At 44.7% G+C, this 24,735-nt stretch overlaps 6 non-coding genes and 3 pseudogenes across 6 annotated transcripts; all 9 read left to right on the forward strand.

Moving 5' to 3' along the window:
• The first annotated feature begins 2,094 nt into the window (after window positions 1-2,094).
• LOC130298569 (U2 spliceosomal RNA) lies at window positions 2,095-2,285 on the forward strand. The gene has a single exon (XR_008849906.1). It is a non-coding gene; the product is annotated as a U2 spliceosomal RNA (small nuclear RNA).
• Window positions 2,286-4,389: 2,104 nt separating this feature from the next.
• Window positions 4,390-4,549, forward strand: LOC130298577 (U2 spliceosomal RNA; annotated as a pseudogene).
• Window positions 4,550-5,202: 653 nt separating this feature from the next.
• On the forward strand, window positions 5,203-5,412 carry LOC130298576 (U2 spliceosomal RNA; annotated as a pseudogene).
• A 2,091-nt stretch (window positions 5,413-7,503) lies between these two features.
• On the forward strand, window positions 7,504-7,694 carry LOC130298556 (U2 spliceosomal RNA). Its single transcript, XR_008849894.1, has one exon. It is a non-coding gene; the product is annotated as a U2 spliceosomal RNA (small nuclear RNA).
• Window positions 7,695-15,431: 7,737 nt separating this feature from the next.
• On the forward strand, window positions 15,432-15,617 carry LOC130298574 (U2 spliceosomal RNA). Its single transcript, XR_008849910.1, has one exon. It is a non-coding gene; the product is annotated as a U2 spliceosomal RNA (small nuclear RNA).
• Window positions 15,618-17,720: 2,103 nt separating this feature from the next.
• LOC130298572 (U2 spliceosomal RNA) lies at window positions 17,721-17,889 on the forward strand (annotated as a pseudogene).
• Window positions 17,890-19,977: 2,088 nt separating this feature from the next.
• Window positions 19,978-20,168, forward strand: LOC130298557 (U2 spliceosomal RNA). The gene has a single exon (XR_008849895.1). It is a non-coding gene; the product is annotated as a U2 spliceosomal RNA (small nuclear RNA).
• A 2,092-nt stretch (window positions 20,169-22,260) lies between these two features.
• Window positions 22,261-22,451, forward strand: LOC130298558 (U2 spliceosomal RNA). Its single transcript, XR_008849896.1, has one exon. It is a non-coding gene; the product is annotated as a U2 spliceosomal RNA (small nuclear RNA).
• A 2,093-nt stretch (window positions 22,452-24,544) lies between these two features.
• On the forward strand, window positions 24,545-24,735 carry LOC130298559 (U2 spliceosomal RNA). Its single transcript, XR_008849897.1, has one exon. It is a non-coding gene; the product is annotated as a U2 spliceosomal RNA (small nuclear RNA).

Genomic DNA, 24,735 nt, shown 5'->3' on the forward strand with positions numbered 1-24,735 from the left:
CCTTACAGGGTTAAAAAGAAAGATTCTTACTTTCATTGCTACCTGCTTGCTGGCTAGCCAGCTAGCTAGCCCTGTGGGCCTTGCTGCTGCTGCAGCCAAAAAACAAAAGGTGGTGCTGCTGCTGCTTCTGCTGCTTCTGCTTGTGTCTGGCCCCTGTTGGAGCGTCCAGGCACAGGACTTCTGCTGCTGCTGACTAAATGGCCTCCTTAATTGGATCATTTGAGTAGCCAGCACACCTGTGCAGGTAGGGCATGACATGATAGGCAGCTGCCTTGATAGCGGGTGGGTGCTGAATGTTCCTAATTGACAAAATAAGATTAATGCTTATGAAGAAATATAAAATCTCATCCCTTCCCCAATATCGCGCCACACCCCTACCCCTTAATTCCCTGGTTGAACGTGATGGACATATGTCTTTTTTCGACCGTACTAACTATGTAACTATGTAACATAACATGGGGGGGGGTCTCCTGGCTGTTCACACAGGTGTGTCATTGCTGTACATTGACCATGCATTGCTTCTGTGGTATTGCAAAGGCAAAGACAAATGCTTCCAGCCATCCATTGCACTAATGGATTGGTCATCAGCTGGCTGTCTATGTCCCGCATCAATATAGACCAAAGTACAGAGGGTTAGGCTATGCTATTGTGCACCTACCTGATGCATCAGAAGGTGCGAGGCCCTTGCTAAATTCTGTGCACAGACTTTGAGATCTATGCTTTAGACTGTATCTAAACCTGCTCCAACATGGACTGACATTCTGGCCTACTTTCAGCCGATGCGACTTGTCTGTCGCTGAACAGTCGCTTTTTATGTATTCAGCACCTATGTATAATGTTGTAAAAATGCTCTAGAAGCTAAAGTCGCAGAAATGTCACACATATTTGGCCTGCAACTTTCTGTGCGACAAATTCAGACAGGAAAAATCAGTATAAATCCTTAGAAAATTATCCCCCAGTGTCTCCATCTGCTGGCGGTATTGAATAAGCATTGCTGCACTGATGGGGTATGCATTAGACGAAAAAAAAGAAGAAAAAGAAGAATAATACGCCCAGAAAAGAGGCGAAAAGGAGAAAAACGTAAAAAAACGTGAAAAAAAAGTAAGAGGAAGAGAAGGGAAAAAAAGGTGGAAATGGGTTTAAAAGTGATTTCGGCGGAGAAATATATATATATATATATATATATATATATATATATATATATATATATATATATATATATGCGCACACACACACATAGATATAAACGTATTCTCCGTTGAGATATTGCAGCCGCTGCTGTGTCCAGGCCCAGGAGCCTTAGCACTGTGCTGTGATGTCACTCAATACCACTGACATCACTAGGTGTAAACAACATCTCTCCTTTGCTGTGTATGTGACTATGGAGCTGTTTGGTGATGTCGTCTATTACGGCCTTCATAGAAGCAACAGGAGATTGTTGCATCCATCTTGAACCCTCAGAACTACAGTGCTATGATGTCACTCACTTCCACAGGCCTTGCAGAGTGTAAACAACAACAACCCAGCTTTGTTGTGTATGTAACCAAAGGGATTTGTGATGTCACCTAGAACCTTCACAGCAGCGACAGCTTTATGAGGAGCATCAGCACTGCTCTGCCTGAGCAGAACCATCACCGCCATAGGTTGTCAAATAACCCGGATTTAACCCACACAGGTAAGTCCAATGGGGTGCAGGCATGTCCTCTATGCTTACAGCTTCCCGTGGGTGTTGGTTTGATACCGTTTGGGGACAGCCAAGGAGGCATCTGCAGGCAACAAAGGTAGGTGTGTGCTTGTGTGTGTGTTTCCTATGCAGATCCTAAGCCCAGTGTCACATGCAAGTAGGAGGAGTAAGAAGGGTTCCTGGCAAATCCGGGTTATGGATTGCATTTAAAAAGGCCCCGTGGGAGTGCAATGGGCCCCTGTCTTGCTGCTTAGCAATAATGGTATGGGTTTAGGTTCTGCTGTGTGTACTGGTGGTTGACTGCCCCCCAGCCCAGAGTGTGCATGGAAAATTGTCTGGCAGCCTCCCTGACAGCAAGCAGTGATAGTGCCCATGAAGGGGACCTTGTTGGGCCCGCCCCTTTCACGGTTATCGCTTCTCGGCCTTTTGGCTAAGATCAAGTGTAGTATCTGTTCTTATCAGTTTAATATCTGATACGTCCCCTATCTGGGGACCATATATTAAATGGATTTTTGAGAACGGGGGCCGATTTCGAAGCTTGCTTCCGTCGCCCTATGCATTGACCCGATATGGCAGTATCTTCGGGTACAGTGCACCACCCCCCCTTACAGGGTTAAAAAGAAAGATTCCTACTTTCATTGCTACCTACCTGCTTGCTGGCTAGCCAGCTAGCCAGCCCTGTGGGCCTTGCTGCTGCTGCAGCCAAAAAACAAAAGGTGGTGCTGCTGCTGCTTCTGCTGCTTCTGCTTGTGTCTGGCCCCTGTTGGAGCGTCCAGGCACAGGACTTCTGCTGCTGCTGACTAAATGGCCTCCTTAATTGGATCATTTGAGTAGCCAGCACACCTGTGCAGGTAGGGCATGACATGATAGGCAGCTGCCTTGATAGCGGGTGGGTGCTGAATGTTCCTAATTGACAAAATAAGATTAATGCTTATGAAGAAATATAAAATCTCATCCCTTCCCCAATATCGCGCCACACCCCTACCCCTTAATTCCCTGGTTGAACGTGATGGACATATGTCTTTTTTCGACCGTACTAACTATGTAACTATGTAACATAACATGGTGGGGGGGGGGGGGGGGGGGGGGTCTCCTGGCTGTTCACACAGGTGTGTCATTGCTGTACATTGACCATGCATTGCTTCTGTGGTATTGCAAAGGCAAAGACAAATGCTTCCAGCCATCCATTGCACTAATGGATTGGTCATCAGCTGGCTGTCTATGTCCCGCATCAATATAGACCAAAGTACAGAGGGTTAGGCTATGCTATTGTGCACCTACCTGATGCATCAGAAGGTGCGAGGCCCTTGCTAAATTCTGTGCACAGACTTTGAGATCTATGCTTTAGACTGTATCTAAACCTGCTCCAACATGGACTGACATTCTGGCCTACTTTCAGCCGATGCGACTTGTCTGTCGCTGAACAGTCGCTTTTTATGTATTCAGCACCTATGTATAATGTTGTAAAAATGCTCTAGAAGCTAAAGTCGCAGAAATGTCACACATATTTGGCCTGCAACTTTCTGTGCGACAAATTCAGACAGGAAAAATCAGTATAAATCCTTAGAAAATTATCCCCCAGTGTCTCCATCTGCTGGCGGTATTGAATAAGCATTGCTGCACCTGATGGGGGTATGCATTAGACGAAAAAAAAGAAGAAAAAGAAGAATAATACGCCCAGAAAAGAGGCGAAAAGGAGAAAAAACGTAAAAAAACGTGAAAAAAAAGTAAGAGGAAGAGAAGGGAAAAAAAGGTGGAAATGGGTTTAAAAGTGATTTCGGGCGGAGAAATATATATATATATATATATATATATATATATATATATATATATGCGCACACACACACATAGATATAAACGTATTCTCCGTTGAGATATTGCAGCCGCTGCTGTGTCCAGGCCCAGGAGCCTTAGCACTGTGCTGTGATGTCACTCAATACCACTGACATCACTAGGTGTAAACAACATCTCTCCTTTGCTGTGTATGTGACTATGGAGCTGTTTGGTGATGTCGTCTATTACGGCCTTCATAGAAGCAACAGGAGATTGTTGCATCCATCTTGAACCCTCAGAACTACAGTGCTATGATGTCACTCACTTCCACAGGCCTTGCAGAGTGTAAACAACAACAACCCAGCTTTGTTGTGTATGTAACCAAAGGGATTTGTGATGTCACCTAGAACCTTCACAGCAGCGACAGCTTTATGAGGAGCATCAGCACTGCTCTGCCTGAGCAGAACCATCACCGCCATAGGTTGTCAAATAACCCGGATTTAACCCACACAGGTAAGTCCAATGGGGTGCAGGCATGTCCTCTATGCTTACAGCTTCCCGTGGGTGTTGGTTTGATACCGTTTGGGGACAGCCAAGGAGGCATCTGCAGGCAACAAAGGTAGGTGTGTGCTTGTGTGTGTGTTTCCTATGCAGATCCTAAGCCCAGTGTCACATGCAAGTAGGAGGAGTAAGAAGGGTTCCTGGCAAATCCGGGTTATGGATTGCATTTAAAAAGGCCCCGTGGGAGTGCAATGGGCCCCTGTCTTGCTGCTTAGCAATAATGGTATGGGTTTAGGTTCTGCTGTGTGTACTGGTGGTTGACTGCCCCCCAGCCCAGAGTGTGCATGGAAAATTGTCTGGCAGCCTCCCTGACAGCAAGCAGTGATAGTGCCCATGAAGGGGACCTTGTTGGGCCCGCCCCTTTCACGGTTATCGCTTCTCGGCCTTTTGGCTAAGATCAAGTGTAGTATCTGTTCTTATCAGTTTTCATGCTGGTGGGGATGGGTGCTGCATGGAGGATGCAGGTGTACCAGGGCTTTCCGGGGCTGGTTCTGAGGAATCAGCTCGACGGCTGCCCCGATGTGACCTGTTCCCTTCGGGTCTCGCCATGAGGCTGAGAGGGTCTAGAGCCGAGGTACTTTTGTGCCTCGGGGAGTGGTGACCCCGAGGTGCCGAAACTCACTGGGAGAATAGACTCACTGAGTTGAAGCACGGGCACCATAATCTCTTCACCTTGTGGCACTCACCTCTTGATTCCCGGCCTTCTGGCTAGGATCAGAGAAATTTTTATAGATCCGGCCGGATGTCCGGCAGTATATCTGCACACATTCACTTATTTATTTATTTTTTGTCTCACTGTGTCACTTTTTGCGTGTTGTGTGTTCACAGGATTTGTCAGGATGCGGTAGCCCTTCTGGGTGTCCCTCCTGGCGGTCTAGGGGAGGTGTGTGTGGCCATTAGGTTCCGCACCTCCCTGCAAACACCCCGGGTACTCCTGCTTTGGCAGGGTACCTACCGTAATCGGCTCTGCGGGCAGATACCTTGGCTAACGCCAAGGGGGATGCCGGGAGCATTTGTGGTCCCCTAGTAGCTTCGGCGAAAAGGGACATCGAACCTGGAACCTCGCAGGTACCTTTTGGTCCGGAGGCGAAGGGTAAGGTTTGTTGGGGGGCCTCTCTCCTATCGGAGAAGGGCTTGCGATAGACCGCATCCTTTGTGCACGTTTTTTTTAGTGTAACACGTTTGCACTTTTTCTTGCACTTTGGGTGAATCGGGCTTTAGATAAAAAAAAAAAAAAAAAATCTGTTCTTATCAGTTTAATATCTGATACGTCCCCTATCTGGGGACCATATATTAAATGGATTTTTGAGAACGGGGGCCGATTTCGAAGCTTGCTTCCGTCGCCCTATGCATTGACCCGATATGGCAGTATCTTCGGGTACAGTGCACCACCCCCTTACAGGGTTAAAAAGAAAGATTCCTACTTTCATTGCTACCTGCTTGCTGGCTAGCCAGCTAGCCAGCCCTGTGGGCCTTGCTGCTGCTGCAGCCAAAAAACAAAAGGTGGTGCTGCTGCTGCTTCTGCTGCTTCTGCTTGTGTCTGGCCCCTGTTGGAGCGTCCAGGCACAGGACTTCTGCTGCTGCTGACTAAATGGCCTCCTTAATTGGATCATTTGAGTAGCCAGCACACCTGTGCAGGTAGGGCATGACATGATAGGCAGCTGCCTTGATAGCGGGTGGGTGCTGAATGTTCCTAATTGACAAAATAAGATTAATGCTTATGAAGAAATATAAAATCTCATCCCTTCCCCAATATCGCGCCACACCCCTACCCCTTAATTCCCTGGTTGAACGTGATGGACATATGTCTTTTTTCGACCGTACTAACTATGTAACTATGTAACATAACATGGGGGGGGGGGGGGGGTCTCCTGGCTGTTCACACAGGTGTGTCATTGCTGTACATTGACCATGCATTGCTTCTGTGGTATTGCAAAGGCAAAGACAAATGCTTCCAGCCATCCATTGCACTAATGGATTGGTCATCAGCTGGCTGTCTATGTCCCGCATCAATATAGACCAAAGTACAGAGGGTTAGGCTATGCTATTGTGCACCTACCTGATGCATCAGAAGGTGCGAGGCCCTTGCTAAATTCTGTGCACAGACTTTGAGATCTATGCTTTAGACTGTATCTAAACCTGCTCCAACATGGACTGACATTCTGGCCTACTTTCAGCCGATGCGACTTGTCTGTCGCTGAACAGTCGCTTTTTATGTATTCAGCACCTATGTATAATGTTGTAAAAATGCTCTAGAAGCTAAAGTCGCAGAAATGTCACACATATTTGGCCTGCAACTTTCTGTGCGACAAATTCAGACAGGAAAAATCAGTATAAATCCTTAGAAAATTATCCCCCAGTGTCTCCATCTGCTGGCGGTATTGAATAAGCATTGCTGCACTGATGGGGTATGCATTAGACGAAAAAAAAGAAGAAAAAGAAGAATAATACGCCCAGAAAAGAGGCGAAAAGGAGAAAAACGTAAAAAAACGTGAAAAAAAAGTAAGAGGAAGAGAAGGGAAAAAAAGGTGGAAATGGGTTTAAAAGTGATTTCGGCGGAGAAATATATATATATATATATATATATATATATATATATATATATATATATATGCGCACACACACACATAGATATAAACGTATTCTCCGTTGAGATATTGCAGCCGCTGCTGTGTCCAGGCCCAGGAGCCTTAGCACTGTGCTGTGATGTCACTCAATACCACTGACATCACTAGGTGTAAACAACATCTCTCCTTTGCTGTGTATGTGACTATGGAGCTGTTTGGTGATGTCGTCTATTACGGCCTTCATAGAAGCAACAGGAGATTGTTGCATCCATCTTGAACCCTCAGAACTACAGTGCTATGATGTCACTCACTTCCACAGGCCTTGCAGAGTGTAAACAACAACAACCCAGCTTTGTTGTGTATGTAACCAAAGGGATTTGTGATGTCACCTAGAACCTTCACAGCAGCGACAGCTTTATGAGGAGCATCAGCACTGCTCTGCCTGAGCAGAACCATCACCGCCATAGGTTGTCAAATAACCCGGATTTAACCCACACAGGTAAGTCCAATGGGGTGCAGGCATGTCCTCTATGCTTACAGCTTCCCGTGGGTGTTGGTTTGATACCGTTTGGGGACAGCCAAGGAGGCATCTGCAGGCAACAAAGGTAGGTGTGTGCTTGTGTGTGTGTTTCCTATGCAGATCCTAAGCCCAGTGTCACATGCAAGTAGGAGGAGTAAGAAGGGTTCCTGGCAAATCCGGGTTATGGATTGCATTTAAAAAGGCCCCGTGGGAGTGCAATGGGCCCCTGTCTTGCTGCTTAGCAATAATGGTATGGGTTTAGGTTCTGCTGTGTGTACTGGTGGTTGACTGCCCCCCAGCCCAGAGTGTGCATGGAAAATTGTCTGGCAGCCTCCCTGACAGCAAGCAGTGATAGTGCCCATGAAGGGGACCTTGTTGGGCCCGCCCCTTTCACGGTTATCGCTTCTCGGCCTTTTGGCTAAGATCAAGTGTAGTATCTGTTCTTATCAGTTTAATATCTGATACGTCCCCTATCTGGGGACCATATATTAAATGGATTTTTGAGAACGGGGGCCGATTTCGAAGCTTGCTTCCGTCGCCCTATGCATTGACCCGATATGGCAGTATCTTCGGGTACAGTGCACCACCCCCTTACAGGGTTAAAAAGAAAGATTCCTACTTTCATTGCTACCTGCTTGCTGGCTAGCCAGCTAGCCAGCCCTGTGGGCCTTGCTGCTGCTGCAGCCAAAAAACAAAAGGTGGTGCTGCTGCTGCTTCTGCTGCTTCTGCTTGTGTCTGGCCCCTGTTGGAGCGTCCAGGCACAGGACTTCTGCTGCTGCTGACTAAATGGCCTCCTTAATTGGATCATTTGAGTAGCCAGCACACCTGTGCAGGTAGGGCATGACATGATAGGCAGCTGCCTTGATAGCGGGTGGGTGCTGAATGTTCCTAATTGACAAAATAAGATTAATGCTTATGAAGAAATATAAAATCTCATCCCTTCCCCAATATCGCGCCACACCCCTACCCCTTAATTCCCTGGTTGAACGTGATGGACATATGTCTTTTTTCGACCGTACTAACTATGTAACTATGTAACATAACATGGGGGGGGGGGGGGGGGGGTCTCCTGGCTGTTCACACAGGTGTGTCATTGCTGTACATTGACCATGCATTGCTTCTGTGGTATTGCAAAGGCAAAGACAAATGCTTCCAGCCATCCATTGCACTAATGGATTGGTCATCAGCTGGCTGTCTATGTCCCGCATCAATATAGACCAAAGTACAGAGGGTTAGGCTATGCTATTGTGCACCTACCTGATGCATCAGAAGGTGCGAGGCCCTTGCTAAATTCTGTGCACAGACTTTGAGATCTATGCTTTAGACTGTATCTAAACCTGCTCCAACATGGACTGACATTCTGGCCTACTTTCAGCCGATGCGACTTGTCTGTCGCTGAACAGTCGCTTTTTATGTATTCAGCACCTATGTATAATGTTGTAAAAATGCTCTAGAAGCTAAAGTCGCAGAAATGTCACACATATTTGGCCTGCAACTTTCTGTGCGACAAATTCAGACAGGAAAAATCAGTATAAATCCTTAGAAAATTATCCCCCAGTGTCTCCATCTGCTGGCGGTATTGAATAAGCATTGCTGCACTGATGGGGTATGCATTAGACGAAAAAAAAGAAGAAAAAGAAGAATAATACGCCCAGAAAAGAGGCGAAAAGGAGAAAAACGTAAAAAAACGTGAAAAAAAAGTAAGAGGAAGAGAAGGGAAAAAAAGGTGGAAATGGGTTTAAAAGTGATTTCGGCGGAGAAATATATATATATATATATATATATATATATATATATATATATATATGCGCACACACACACATAGATATAAACGTATTCTCCGTTGAGATATTGCAGCCGCTGCTGTGTCCAGGCCCAGGAGCCTTAGCACTGTGCTGTGATGTCACTCAATACCACTGACATCACTAGGTGTAAACAACATCTCTCCTTTGCTGTGTATGTGACTATGGAGCTGTTTGGTGATGTCGTCTATTACGGCCTTCATAGAAGCAACAGGAGATTGTTGCATCCATCTTGAACCCTCAGAACTACAGTGCTATGATGTCACTCACTTCCACAGGCCTTGCAGAGTGTAAACAACAACAACCCAGCTTTGTTGTGTATGTAACCAAAGGGATTTGTGATGTCACCTAGAACCTTCACAGCAGCGACAGCTTTATGAGGAGCATCAGCACTGCTCTGCCTGAGCAGAACCATCACCGCCATAGGTTGTCAAATAACCCGGATTTAACCCACACAGGTAAGTCCAATGGGGTGCAGGCATGTCCTCTATGCTTACAGCTTCCCGTGGGTGTTGGTTTGATACCGTTTGGGGACAGCCAAGGAGGCATCTGCAGGCAACAAAGGTAGGTGTGTGCTTGTGTGTGTGTTTCCTATGCAGATCCTAAGCCCAGTGTCACATGCAAGTAGGAGGAGTAAGAAGGGTTCCTGGCAAATCCGGGTTATGGATTGCATTTAAAAAGGCCCCGTGGGAGTGCAATGGGCCCCTGTCTTGCTGCTTAGCAATAATGGTATGGGTTTAGGTTCTGCTGTGTGTACTGGTGGTTGACTGCCCCCCAGCCCAGAGTGTGCATGGAAAATTGTCTGGCAGCCTCCCTGACAGCAAGCAGTGATAGTGCCCATGAAGGGGACCTTGTTGGGCCCGCCCCTTTCACGGTTATCGCTTCTCGGCCTTTTGGCTAAGATCTTGTATCTTGTCAAGGGGCTCTGAGTTCGTCGAACCTTCGGCCTTGAGGCATCGGCGGTTTTTTAGCCGTCTTAAGCCTCATGCTGCTATAGGAGGAGGACTTACAAAGAACGGGAAGGCGATCCCCCATGGCGACCCTTAGGTTTGCTGCGCATACTGAAACTCGGATTAAGAACACCTTCCGTATTGAAGTGGATGAGGAGAAAAAGGAGAAGATGACTTTGGAATTTTTTGTCAAGAGAATTATGCTGGATTTATTGCACATTCAGAGAGAAGATGTGTTTTGCCTAAAAGACCCAGGTAAAGGACTTTTCATTCTTACCTTGACTTCCGCATCTGCATGTGACCATATGTTTGAGAAAGTTCGGGAGCTTGCCAATGAGGAGGATATGAAAGGACTTGTTTTCATTGCTCTATATTCTAATGGCGATGTTCCACTGGTGGTTACTATGCACGATCCATACGTGGATATAAGAGACATTGTCTTATTTTTAAACCAATATTGTGCGGAAGTCAAATACTCTCATAAAATAATGAATGCAATGGACTTTTGGACTGGAAAGCATAAGTTTGCTGTTAAGTTCAGAGAAGATGTGAGAGGAATTGGAGGTCTGTGTCGCCCACCTGCAAATTTTTTAATTGGGCGTAAACGTGGCTATTTATTCTACCCTGGGATGCCGTATTATTGCAGGAAATGCCATGAATATGGTCATACACAAGAATCTTGCAAAGAGGAAGTGGTTATTTGCAAAAGATGTGGCCAAAAAGGCCACACCACTTTGGACTGTCAAAATGAGATTCTGTGTAATGTGTGTAAGCAGAAAGGACACGCTTTTAAGGATTGTCCTCAACGCTCCTGGGCCAATATTGTGGCTACGTCGGCTGGTCCCTCGATGAGGAAGAGCTCCATGGATGCTGTGCCTGTGCCTAAGACCCACACCCTGAAAGTGATGCCTGAGTCTTCTGCTACCGGAATTCCTGTGATACCTGCTGTGGCTCATGTCTCCAAAAGCATTGTGTCCCCGGGGAAGGTCGTGGGACCTGAGACAGAAGTGAGGGGTTCTCCTCTCATGGAAGTTGAGGGTCCTGGACCGCCCAGAAGGGATACAGAGGAGATGGATGTAGAAGAACGGCGAAAGAGGAAAAGCAGAGACCGGAAAGAGGAAAAGGGCCTTAACATCAAAAGGAGTGGTCGAGTTAGTGCGGACGAGGGGAATGTGGAGATTGTCTGCCAAAAGGTTATAACAGCATCCGACCCTGTTAATATTGAGGAATTTGTGTCACCACCTGCAGATTGGGGTTCTTTGTCTGAGGATAATGAATGACCCAGGAGCTACCAAGTGTTAATATCTCCTCCTTCAATGTGAGGAGTTTGAAGAGCCCGGAGAGGAGGGCTGCTTTATTCTCTTTCTTGTCTTCTTTGCCTACAGACATTTTATTTTTACAGGAATGTGCCATTGATTATGATATCAATTATTCATCTTTGAGATCTGAATGGACTCTTGGCCCGTCTGTGTGGTCAGGGGATAATGAGAGGAAAGTGACTGGTGTTGGCATACTGTTCAAGAGCAGTGAGTATAAAGTTACCTCCTTCACAGACATTGTACCCGGTAGAGCCCTGCTCGTTCATATTATTTATAATGACATGAATATGAGACTTTTAAATGTATATGCCTCTCCAGATAAGGATGAAAGATCTGATTTATTAGAGAAAATTCAGTTTTATTTACCGGGTTCATCCCCGCTTATCATCGCTGGTGATTTTAATTGTATAATGGCAGGAGAGGAGCGGGCTGGAGGATCTGAACAAAGGAAAGATAAGACTGAAAAACAACTAAAGGATTTTATAGTTGATTTTAATTTAAAAGATTTGTGGAGAACCTCTTTCCCTAATGACCCTGGGTATGCCTGGGGGAATAGCCTTTATATGTCAAGGATTGATTATATTTTTGCTTCTGGATTTGCATTTTATGGGAATATGCAATTGACTTCTACCTTTTTTTCAGATCATAAGATTTTATCTGCTACATGTAAGTTTGATGGGGTTTGCAGAGCCAAAGGAGTCTGGCGTCTGAATGTCTCTTTGCTTGAAGATGAAGAAATTAAATGTAATTTTATCTATCTTTTTAAAAAATTGCAGAACTCAAGGACTAATTTTAATTCTCTTTTAGCATGGTGGGAATTCTGCAAGGTAAAATTTAAAGAGTATTTTATTAAGATGGGTGTTAAAAAAACAAAAGAGAAATTGAAATGGTATAGAGATCTTAACACAAAACTACAAACCTATTATCAACTCAAAGAGCTGGGTGTATATGTAGACGATCTGATTTTAAGTGTTAAAAGTGATATTCAGAAGGCTATAACTAACAAAGGGAAAGAAATAATTTTTAACTCCAAAGTTGAATGTAAAGAGAAGGATGAAAAGTGTACAAGATTCTTTTTTAAAAAGGTAATGGAAACAAAAAAGTTAATGATTAACATTGAGGATGAAACTACTAATGTAGGAATGTTATCCAAAGCTAAATCCTTTTATCAAGATCTGTTTAATGAGAAACCCATTGATATATCTGCTGCTAATTTTCTCCTAAGCACTTTAGATTGTGGTTTAAGTAAGGAGGACCAAGATGCACTTTGCACAGAAGTAAGATGCCAAGAATTAGAAATTGCTGCTAAAAGTTTATCCACAGGTAAAACACCAGGTTCTGATGGACTTCCTGTAGAGTTTTATAAAACCTTTTGGGAAATTTTTAAAGATGATTTGCTTAATATTTTTAAGGAGGCTTTTAATTCTGATGTTCTACCTTTATCTTGGAGGAGTGGTATAGTGTCTCTGATCCCCAAAAAGGGGGATAGGAACAGCTTAGAAAATTGGAGACCAATTACGCTTCTTAATGTTGATTATAAGATTATGTCAAAAATTTTTGTTAACAGAATGAAGCCGTTTTTGTACAAGGTCATCCATGTGGATCAGGTATGTGGTGTCCCAGGAAGGAGTGTAGCTGAACCTTTAAATGCTATTAGGGACGTCATATGGTATCAGCAAGAGCGGAATCAAAATCTAGCCATTCTATCTCTAGATTTTCATAAAGCGTTCGATAGAGTATCACATTGTTTTTTATGGATGGTTTTACAACGCATGGGTTTTCCTAACATATTTATTAAGCAAATTGCTCTCTTATATAAAGGTTCTTTTAGCAGGATTTTAATAAATGGTTTCCTTACAGATTTTATTAATTTATCATCAGGGGTAAAGCAAGGCTGCCCTCTGTCTCCTATACTGTTTATATGTGCAATAGAACCTCTGTTAAACTTAATAAGGAATGATAAAATAATAAAAGGAGTGCCAGTTCCTGGAGGTAATAATGCCACCCTTAAAGTGTGTGGCTATATGGATGATATTAATGTTTTTTGTGAAAGTGCCTTCTCTTTACAAAGAGTTGTTGATGTTACTGATTTCTTTTGTAAAGCTTCTGCTTTTAAACTTAATTTATCTAAATGTGACTGTTTTTATATAGGTAAATGGGAAAACGTGCAAATACCAAACCTAAAATTACAGTCAGAAAAAATAAAAATCCTTGGAGTCATCTTTGATAAAAATAACAATGGTGAGGAAAGTTGGCTAATGGTAAAAGAAAAGGTAAAGAAAAAGGTAGACTTTTGGTCCCTAAGGAAATTATCCTTAGAAGGTAAAATTTTGGTGATTAAGGCTATGCTAATACCCATTATGCTCTATTTAAATATGATTTATCCTCCTAATGAACTTATGTCTAGGCAACTTCAGAGGATTCTCTTTGAGTTTCTATGGAGTTCTAAAGCAGAAAAATTAAAAAGAGATACTATGTATAAGTCACAAAAAAATGGAGGAAAACAGGTTCCCTGTATTAGAAAATTTTTATACTTAAGGTTTTTTAGTTGGTGTTTTAGGGGACTTTTTATGAAAAGTGTATGGTCCTGTTTTTTAAAGTACTCTGCGGGACATATTTTTAGAAAAAGAGAATGGGTGTTTTTATCATTATCTTCTCCTGTACTTTTAACTCCGCCTAAACATTATGCCATCTTAGAAAAAATTATACGTATGTATAACCTTAAAGACTTTGACTTGTTAACCTTGAGGGATGCTCGCAAGATAGAAGTACAGTTAAATTTGCAAGAAGAAATATGTATGGTCTCTAATTTTTCTTATAATAGGTGTGTACAAATATGGAAAAAGGTAAACGAGCCATATCTTTTTAATGAGCACAAGGATTTAGCATGGATGATTATCCATGAGTGTCTTCCGGTAAGATTTTTCCAATATAGAAGAGGTCTAAATGCTGTATGTGTCTGTCCCCGGGATAATTGCAATATAGATGAAACTGTTTTGCACCTTTTCTGGAATTGTTATTTTGCACAAAAGGTTTTTAGACTAATTGGTTCTTTATTGAAATTCCTAACAGGTCTAAAAGTTTTAAATCATGAAGTTGTTTTATATGGCAAAAGTGATGGAGTTATGAAAGAAAAAGAGAGAATTTTGTGGATTTTTATCAACTGTACAAAAAATGTATTATGGAAAGTTCGTAATATCCTTGTCTTCAAAAGAGATTTTATTTGTGAAAAAGAATGTTGAAGATGATATACAGTGAAGTTTACTTGTACTAATTTAATTGATAAAAAGAGATATGGGCAGAAAAAAGCATTAGCTATGTGGAATTTACATTTATGGAAAACAGTATTTGATGTATTGTAAACATTTTTTGTGATGTATTTAAGTTTTGAGTTTTTTCAATAAAAATGTAAAAAAAAAAAAAAAAAAAAATCTGTTCTTATCAGTTTTCATGCTGGTGGGGATGGGTGCTGCATGGAGGATGCAGGTGTACCAGGGCTTTCTGGGGCTGGTTCTGAGGAATCAGCTCGACGGCTGCCCCGATGTGACCTGTTCCCTTCGGGTCTCGCCATTGAGGCTGAGAGGGTCTAGAGCCGAGGTACTTTTGTGCCTCGGGGAGTGGTGACCCCGAGGTGCCCGAAACTCACTGGGAGAATAGACTCACTGAGTTGAAGCACGGGCACCATAATCTCTTCACCTTGTGGCACTCACCTCTTGATTCCCGGCCTTCTGGCTAGGATCAGAGAAATTTTTATAGATCCGGCCGGATGTCCGGGCAGTATATCTGCACACATTCACTTATTTATTTATTTTTTGTCTCACTGTGTCCACTTTTTGCGTGTTGTGTGTTCACAGGATTTGTCAGGATGCGGGTAGCCCCTTCTGGGTGTCCCTCCTGGCGGTCTAGGGGAGGTGTGTGTGGCCATTAGGTTCAGCACCTCCCTGCAAACACCCGGGTACTCCTGCTTTGGCAGGGTACCTACCGTAATCGGCTCTGCGGGCAGATACCTTGGCTAACGCCAAGGGGGATGCCGGGAGCATTTGTGGTCCCCTAGTAGCTTCGGCGAAAAGGGACATCGAACCTGGAACCTCGGCAGGTACCTTTTGGTCCGGAGGCGAAGGGTAAAGGTTTGTTGGGGGCCTCTCTCCTATCGGAGAAGGGCTTGCGATAGACCCGCATCCTTTGTGCACGTTTTTTTTTAGTGTAACACGTTTGCACTTTTTCTTGCAACTTTGGGTGAATCGAAAGCACGTTCCTCGGCTTTAGATAAAAAAAAAAAAAAAAAATCTGTTCTTATCAGTTTAATATCTGATACGTCCCCTATCTGGGGACCATATATTAAATGGATTTTTGAGAACGGGGGCCCGATTTCGAAGCTTGCTTCCGTCCGCCCTATGCATTGACCCGATATGGCAGTATCTTCGGGTACAGTGCACCCACCCCCTTACAGGGTTAAAAAGAAAGATTCCTACTTTCATTGCTACCTGCTTGCTGGCTAGCCAGCTAGCCAGCCCTGTGGGCCTTGCTGCTGCTGCAGCAAAAAACAAAAGGTGGTGCTGCTGCTGCTTTCTGCTGGCTTCTGCTTGTGTCTGGCCCTGTTGGAGCGTCCAGGCACAGGACTTCTGCTGCTGCTGACTAAATGGCCTCCTTAATTGGATCATTTGAGTAGCCAGCACACCTGTGCAGGTAGGGCATGACATGATAGGCAGCTGCCTTGATAGCGGGTGGGTGCTGAATGTTCCTAATTGACAAAATAAGATTAATGCTTATGAAGAAATATAAAATCTCATCCCTTCCCAATATCGCGCCACACCCCTACCCCTAATTCCCTGGTTTGAACGTGATGGACATATGTCTTTTTTCGACCGTACTAACTATGTAACTATGTAACATAACATGGGGGGGGGGGGGGGGGTCTCCTGGCTGTTCACACAGGTTGTGTCATTGCTGTACATTGACCATGCATTGCTTCTGTGGTATTGCAAAGGCAAAGACAAATGCTTCCAGCCATCCATTGCACTAATGGATTGGTCATCAGCTGGCTGTCTATGTCCCGCATCAATATAGACCAAAGTACAGAGGGTTAGGCTATGCTATTGTGCACCTACCTGATGCATCAGAAGGTGCGGAGGCCCTTGCTAAATTCCTGTGCACAGACTTTGAGATCTATGCTTTAGACTGTATCTAAACCTGCTCCAACATGGACTGACATTCTGGCCTACTTTCAGCCGATGCGACTTGTCTGTCGCTGAACAGTCGCTTTTTATGTATTCAGCACCTATGTATAATGTTGTAAAAATGCTCTAGAAGCTAAAGTCGCAGAAATGTCCACACATATTTGGCCTGCAACTTTCTGTGCGACAAATTCAGACAGGAAAAATCAGTATAAATCCTTAGAAAATTATCCCCAGTGTCTCCATCTGCTGGCGTATTGAATAAGCATTGCTGCACTGATGGGGTATGCATTAGACGAAAAAAAAGAAGAAAAAGAAGAATAATACGCCAGAAAAAGAGGCGAAAAAGGAGAAAAACGTAAAAAAACGTGAAAAAAAAGTAAGAGGAAGAGAAGGGAAAAAAAAGGTGAAAATGGGGTGTTAAAAGTGATTTTCGGCGGAGAAATATTATATATATATATATATATATATATATATATATATATATATATGCGCACACACACACATAGATATAAACGTATTCTCCGTTGAGATATTGCAGCCGCTGCTGTGTCCAGGCCCAGGAGCCTTAGCACTGTGCTGTGATGTCACTCAATACCACTGACATCACTAGGTGTAAACAACATCTCTCCTTTGCTGTGTATGTGACTATGGAGCTGTTTGGTGATGTCGTCTATTACGGCCTTCATAGAAGCAACAGGAGATTGTTTGCATCCATCTTGAACCCTCAGAACTACAGTGCTATGATGTCACTCACTTCCACAGGCCTTGCAGAGTGTAACAACAACAACCCAGCTTTGTTGTGGGTATGTAACCAAAGGGATTTGTGATGTCACCTAGAACCTTCACAGCAGCGACAGCTTTATGAGGAGCATCAGCACTGCTCTGCCTGAGCAGAACCATCACCGCCATAGGTTGTCAAATAACCCGGATTTAACCCACACAGGTAAGTCCAATGGGGTGCAGGCATGTCCTCTATGCTTACAGCTTCCCGTGGGTGTTGGTTTGATTACCGTTTGGGACAGGCCAAGGAGGCATCTGCAGGCAACAAAGGTAGGTGTGTGCTTGTGTGTGTGTTTCCTATGCAGGATCCTAAGCCCAGTGTCACATGCAAGTAGGAGGAGTAAGAAGGGTTCCTGGGCAAATCCGGGTTATGGAATTGCATTTAAAAAGGCCCCGTGGGGAGTGCAATGGGCCCCTGTCTTGCTGCTTAGCAATAATGGTATGGGTTTAGGTTCTGCTGTGTGTACTGGTGGTTGACTGCCCCCCAGCCCAGAGTGTGCATGGAAAATTGTCTGGCAGCCTCCCTGACAGCAAGCAGTGATAGTGCCCATGAAGGGGACCTTGTTGGGCCCCGCCCTTTCACGGTTATCGCTTCTCGGCCTTTTGGCTAAGATCAAGTGTAGTATTCTGTTCTTATCAGTTTAATATCCATATATTAAATGGATTTTTGAGAACGGGGGCCGATTTCGAAGCTTGCTTCCGTCGCCCTATGCATTGACCCGATATGGCAGTATCTTCGGGTACAGTGCACCACCCCCTTACAGGGTTAAAAAGAAAGATTCCTACTTTCATTGCTACCTGCTTGCTGGCTAGCCAGCTAGCCAGCCCTGTGGGCCTTGCTGCTGCTGCAGCCAAAAAACAAAAGGTGGTGCTGCTGCTGCTTCTGCTGCTTCTGCTTCTGCTTGTGTCTGGCCCCTGTTGGAGCGTCCAGGCACAGGACTTCTGCTGCTGCTGACTAAATGGCCTCCTTAATTGGATCATTTGAGTAGCCAGCACACCTGTGCAGGTAGGGCATGACATGATAGGCAGCTGCCTTGATAGCGGGTGGGTGCTGAATGTTCCTAATTGACAAAATAAGATTAATGCTTATGAAGAAATATAAAATCTCATCCCTTCCCCAATATCGCGCCACACCCCTACCCCTTAATTCCCTGGTTGAACGTGATGGACATATGTCTTTTTTCGACCGTACTAACTATGTAACTATGTAACATAACATGGGGGGGGGGGGGGGTCTCCTGGCTGTTCACACAGGTGTGTCATTGCTGTACATTGACCATGCATTGCTTCTGTGGTATTGCAAAGGCAAAGACAAATGCTTCCAGCCATCCATTGCACTAATGGATTGGTCATCAGCTGGCTGTCTATGTCCCGCATCAATATAGACCAAAGTACAGAGGGTTAGGCTATGCTATTGTGCACCTACCTGATGCATCAGAAGGTGCGAGGCCCTTGCTAAATTCTGTGCACAGACTTTGAGATCTATGCTTTAGACTGTATCTAAACCTGCTCCAACATGGACTGACATTCTGGCCTACTTTCAGCCGATGCGACTTGTCTGTCGCTGAACAGTCGCTTTTTATGTATTCAGCACCTATGTATAATGTTGTAAAAATGCTCTAGAAGCTAAAGTCGCAGAAATGTCACACATATTTGGCCTGCAACTTTCTGTGCGACAAATTCAGACAGGAAAAATCAGTATAAATCCTTAGAAAATTATCCCCCAGTGTCTCCATCTGCTGGCGGTATTGAATAAGCATTGCTGCACTGATGGGGTATGCATTAGACGAAAAAAAAGAAGAAAAAGAAGAATAATACGCCCAGAAAAGAGGCGAAAAGGAGAAAAACGTAAAAAAACGTGAAAAAAAAGTAAGAGGAAGAGAAGGGAAAAAAAGGTGGAAATGGGTTTAAAAGTGATTTCGGCGGAGAAATATATATATATATATATATATATATATATATATATATATATGCGCACACACACACATAGATATAAACGTATTCTCCGTTGAGATATTGCAGCCGCTGCTGTGTCCAGGCCCAGGAGCCTTAGCACTGTGCTGTGATGTCACTCAATACCACTGACATCACTAGGTGTAAACAACATCTCTCCTTTGCTGTGTATGTGACTATGGAGCTGTTTGGTGATGTCGTCTATTACGGCCTTCATAGAAGCAACAGGAGATTGTTGCATCCATCTTGAACCCTCAGAACTACAGTGCTATGATGTCACTCACTTCCACAGGCCTTGCAGAGTGTAAACAACAACAACCCAGCTTTGTTGTGTATGTAACCAAAGGGATTTGTGATGTCACCTAGAACCTTCACAGCAGCGACAGCTTTATGAGGAGCATCAGCACTGCTCTGCCTGAGCAGAACCATCACCGCCATAGGTTGTCAAATAACCCGGATTTAACCCACACAGGTAAGTCCAATGGGGTGCAGGCATGTCCTCTATGCTTACAGCTTCCCGTGGGTGTTGGTTTGATACCGTTTGGGGACAGCCAAGGAGGCATCTGCAGGCAACAAAGGTAGGTGTGTGCTTGTGTGTGTGTTTCCTATGCAGATCCTAAGCCCAGTGTCACATGCAAGTAGGAGGAGTAAGAAGGGTTCCTGGCAAATCCGGGTTATGGATTGCATTTAAAAAGGCCCCGTGGGAGTGCAATGGGCCCCTGTCTTGCTGCTTAGCAATAATGGTATGGGTTTAGGTTCTGCTGTGTGTACTGGTGGTTGACTGCCCCCCAGCCCAGAGTGTGCATGGAAAATTGTCTGGCAGCCTCCCTGACAGCAAGCAGTGATAGTGCCCATGAAGGGGACCTTGTTGGGCCCGCCCCTTTCACGGTTATCGCTTCTCGGCCTTTTGGCTAAGATCAAGTGTAGTATCTGTTCTTATCAGTTTAATATCTGATACGTCCCCTATCTGGGGACCATATATTAAATGGATTTTTGAGAACGGGGGCCGATTTCGAAGCTTGCTTCCGTCGCCCTATGCATTGACCCGATATGGCAGTATCTTCGGGTACAGTGCACCACCCCCTTACAGGGTTAAAAAGAAAGATTCCTACTTTCATTGCTACCTGCTTGCTGGCTAGCCAGCTAGCCAGCCCTGTGGGCCTTGCTGCTGCTGCAGCCAAAAAACAAAAGGTGGTGCTGCTGCTGCTTCTGCTGCTCTGCTTCTGCTTGTGTCTGGCCCCTGTTGGAGCGTCCAGGCACAGGACTTCTGCTGCTGCTGACTAAATGGCCTCCTTAATTGGATCATTTGAGTAGCCAGCACACCTGTGCAGGTAGGGCATGACATGATAGGCAGCTGCCTTGATAGCGGGTGGGTGCTGAATGTTCCTAATTGACAAAATAAGATTAATGCTTATGAAGAAATATAAAATCTCATCCCTTCCCCAATATCGCGCCACACCCCTACCCCTTAATTCCCTGGTTGAACGTGATGGACATATGTCTTTTTTCGACCGTACTAACTATGTAACTATGTAACATAACATGGGGGGGGGGGGGGTCTCCTGGCTGTTCACACAGGTGTGTCATTGCTGTACATTGACCATGCATTGCTTCTGTGGTATTGCAAAGGCAAAGACAAATGCTTCCAGCCATCCATTGCACTAATGGATTGGTCATCAGCTGGCTGTCTATGTCCCGCATCAATATAGACCAAAGTACAGAGGGTTAGGCTATGCTATTGTGCACCTACCTGATGCATCAGAAGGTGCGAGGCCCTTGCTAAATTCTGTGCACAGACTTTGAGATCTATGCTTTAGACTGTATCTAAACCTGCTCCAACATGGACTGACATTCTGGCCTACTTTCAGCCGATGCGACTTGTCTGTCGCTGAACAGTCGCTTTTTATGTATTCAGCACCTATGTATAATGTTGTAAAAATGCTCTAGAAGCTAAAGTCGCAGAAATGTCACACATATTTGGCCTGCAACTTTCTGTGCGACAAATTCAGACAGGAAAAATCAGTATAAATCCTTAGAAAATTATCCCCCAGTGTCTCCATCTGCTGGCGGTATTGAATAAGCATTGCTGCACTGATGGGGTATGCATTAGACGAAAAAAAAGAAGAAAAAGAAGAATAATACGCCCAGAAAAGAGGCGAAAAGGAGAAAAACGTAAAAAAACGTGAAAAAAAAGTAAGAGGAAGAGAAGGGAAAAAAAGGTGGAAATGGGTTTAAAAGTGATTTCGGCGGAGAAATATATATATATATATATATATATATATATATATATATATATATATATGCGCACACACACACATAGATATAAACGTATTCTCCGTTGAGATATTGCAGCCGCTGCTGTGTCCAGGCCCAGGAGCCTTAGCACTGTGCTGTGATGTCACTCAATACCACTGACATCACTAGGTGTAAACAACATCTCTCCTTTGCTGTGTATGTGACTATGGAGCTGTTTGGTGATGTCGTCTATTACGGCCTTCATAGAAGCAACAGGAGATTGTTGCATCCATCTTGAACCCTCAGAACTACAGTGCTATGATGTCACTCACTTCCACAGGCCTTGCAGAGTGTAAACAACAACAACCCAGCTTTGTTGTGTATGTAACCAAAGGGATTTGTGATGTCACCTAGAACCTTCACAGCAGCGACAGCTTTATGAGGAGCATCAGCACTGCTCTGCCTGAGCAGAACCATCACCGCCATAGGTTGTCAAATAACCCGGATTTAACCCACACAGGTAAGTCCAATGGGGTGCAGGCATGTCCTCTATGCTTACAGCTTCCCGTGGGTGTTGGTTTGATACCGTTTGGGGACAGCCAAGGAGGCATCTGCAGGCAACAAAGGTAGGTGTGTGCTTGTGTGTGTGTTTCCTATGCAGATCCTAAGCCCAGTGTCACATGCAAGTAGGAGGAGTAAGAAGGGTTCCTGGCAAATCCGGGTTATGGATTGCATTTAAAAAGGCCCCGTGGGAGTGCAATGGGCCCCTGTCTTGCTGCTTAGCAATAATGGTATGGGTTTAGGTTCTGCTGTGTGTACTGGTGGTTGACTGCCCCCCAGCCCAGAGTGTGCATGGAAAATTGTCTGGCAGCCTCCCTGACAGCAAGCAGTGATAGTGCCCATGAAGGGGACCTTGTTGGGCCCGCCCCTTTCACGGTTATCGCTTCTCGGCCTTTTGGCTAAGATCAAGTGTAGTATCTGTTCTTATCAGTTTAATATCTGATACGTCCCCTATCTGGGGACCATATATTAAATGGATTTTTGAGAACGGGGGCCGATTTCGAAGCTTGCTTCCGTCGCCCTATGCATTGACCCGATATGGCAGTATCTTCGGGTACAGTGCACCACCCCCTTACAGGGTTAAAAAGAAAGATTCCTACTTTCATTGCTACCTGCTTGCTGGCTAGCCAGCTAGCCAGCCCTGTGGGCCTTGCTGCTGCTGCAGCCAAAAAACAAAAGGTGGTGCTGCTGCTGCTTCTGCTGCTTCTGCTTCTGCTGTGTCTGGCCCCTGTTGGAGCGTCCAGGCACAGGACTTCTGCTGCTGCTGACTAAATGGCCTCCTTAATTGGATCATTTGAGTAGCCAGCACACCTGTGCAGGTAGGGCATGACATGATAGGCAGCTGCCTTGATAGCGGGTGGGTGCTGAATGTTCCTAATTGACAAAATAAGATTAATGCTTATGAAGAAATATAAAATCTCATCCCTTCCCCAATATCGCGCCACACCCCTACCCCTTAATTCCCTGGTTGAACGTGATGGACATATGTCTTTTTTCGACCGTACTAACTATGTAACTATGTAACATAACATGGGGGGGGGGGGGGGGGTCTCCTGGCTGTTCACACAGGTGTGTCATTGCTGTACATTGACCATGCATTGCTTCTGTGGTATTGCAAAGGCAAAGACAAATGCTTCCAGCCATCCATTGCACTAATGGATTGGTCATCAGCTGGCTGTCTATGTCCCGCATCAATATAGACCAAAGTACAGAGGGTTAGGCTATGCTATTGTGCACCTACCTGATGCATCAGAAGGTGCGAGGCCCTTGCTAAATTCTGTGCACAGACTTTGAGATCTATGCTTTAGACTGTATCTAAACCTGCTCCAACATGGACTGACATTCTGGCCTACTTTCAGCCGATGCGACTTGTCTGTCGCTGAACAGTCGCTTTTTATGTATTCAGCACCTATGTATAATGTTGTAAAAATGCTCTAGAAGCTAAAGTCGCAGAAATGTCACACATATTTGGCCTGCAACTTTCTGTGCGACAAATTCAGACAGGAAAAATCAGTATAAATCCTTAGAAAATTATCCCCCAGTGTCTCCATCTGCTGGCGGTATTGAATAAGCATTGCTGCACTGATGGGGTATGCATTAGACGAAAAAAAAGAAGAAAAAGAAGAATAATACGCCCAGAAAAGAGGCGAAAAGGAGAAAAACGTAAAAAAACGTGAAAAAAAAGTAAGAGGAAGAGAAGGGAAAAAAAGGTGGAAATGGGTTTAAAAGTGATTTCGGCGGAGAAATATATATATATATATATATATATATATATATATATATATATATATGCGCACACACACACATAGATATAAACGTATTCTCCGTTGAGATATTGCAGCCGCTGCTGTGTCCAGGCCCAGGAGCCTTAGCACTGTGCTGTGATGTCACTCAATACCACTGACATCACTAGGTGTAAACAACATCTCTCCTTTGCTGTGTATGTGACTATGGAGCTGTTTGGTGATGTCGTCTATTACGGCCTTCATAGAAGCAACAGGAGATTGTTGCATCCATCTTGAACCCTCAGAACTACAGTGCTATGATGTCACTCACTTCCACAGGCCTTGCAGAGTGTAAACAACAACAACCCAGCTTTGTTGTGTATGTAACCAAAGGGATTTGTGATGTCACCTAGAACCTTCACAGCAGCGACAGCTTTATGAGGAGCATCAGCACTGCTCTGCCTGAGCAGAACCATCACCGCCATAGGTTGTCAAATAACCCGGATTTAACCCACACAGGTAAGTCCAATGGGGTGCAGGCATGTCCTCTATGCTTACAGCTTCCCGTGGGTGTTGGTTTGATACCGTTTGGGGACAGCCAAGGAGGCATCTGCAGGCAACAAAGGTAGGTGTGTGCTTGTGTGTGTGTTTCCTATGCAGATCCTAAGCCCAGTGTCACATGCAAGTAGGAGGAGTAAGAAGGGTTCCTGGCAAATCCGGGTTATGGATTGCATTTAAAAAGGCCCCGTGGGAGTGCAATGGGCCCCTGTCTTGCTGCTTAGCAATAATGGTATGGGTTTAGGTTCTGCTGTGTGTACTGGTGGTTGACTGCCCCCCAGCCCAGAGTGTGCATGGAAAATTGTCTGGCAGCCTCCCTGACAGCAAGCAGTGATAGTGCCCATGAAGGGGACCTTGTTGGGCCCGCCCCTTTCACGGTTATCGCTTCTCGGCCTTTTGGCTAAGATCAAGTGTAGTATCTGTTCTTATCAGTTTAATATCTGATACGTCCCCTATCTGGGGACCATATATTAAATGGATTTTTGAGAACGGGGGCCGATTTCGAAGCTTGCTTCCGTCGCCCTATGCATTGACCCGATATGGCAGTATCTTCGGGTACAGTGCACCACCC

This window comes from Hyla sarda, unplaced genomic scaffold (genome assembly GCF_029499605.1).
Source record: "Hyla sarda isolate aHylSar1 unplaced genomic scaffold, aHylSar1.hap1 scaffold_1004, whole genome shotgun sequence".
Lineage (NCBI taxonomy): Eukaryota > Metazoa > Chordata > Amphibia > Anura > Hylidae > Hyla > Hyla sarda.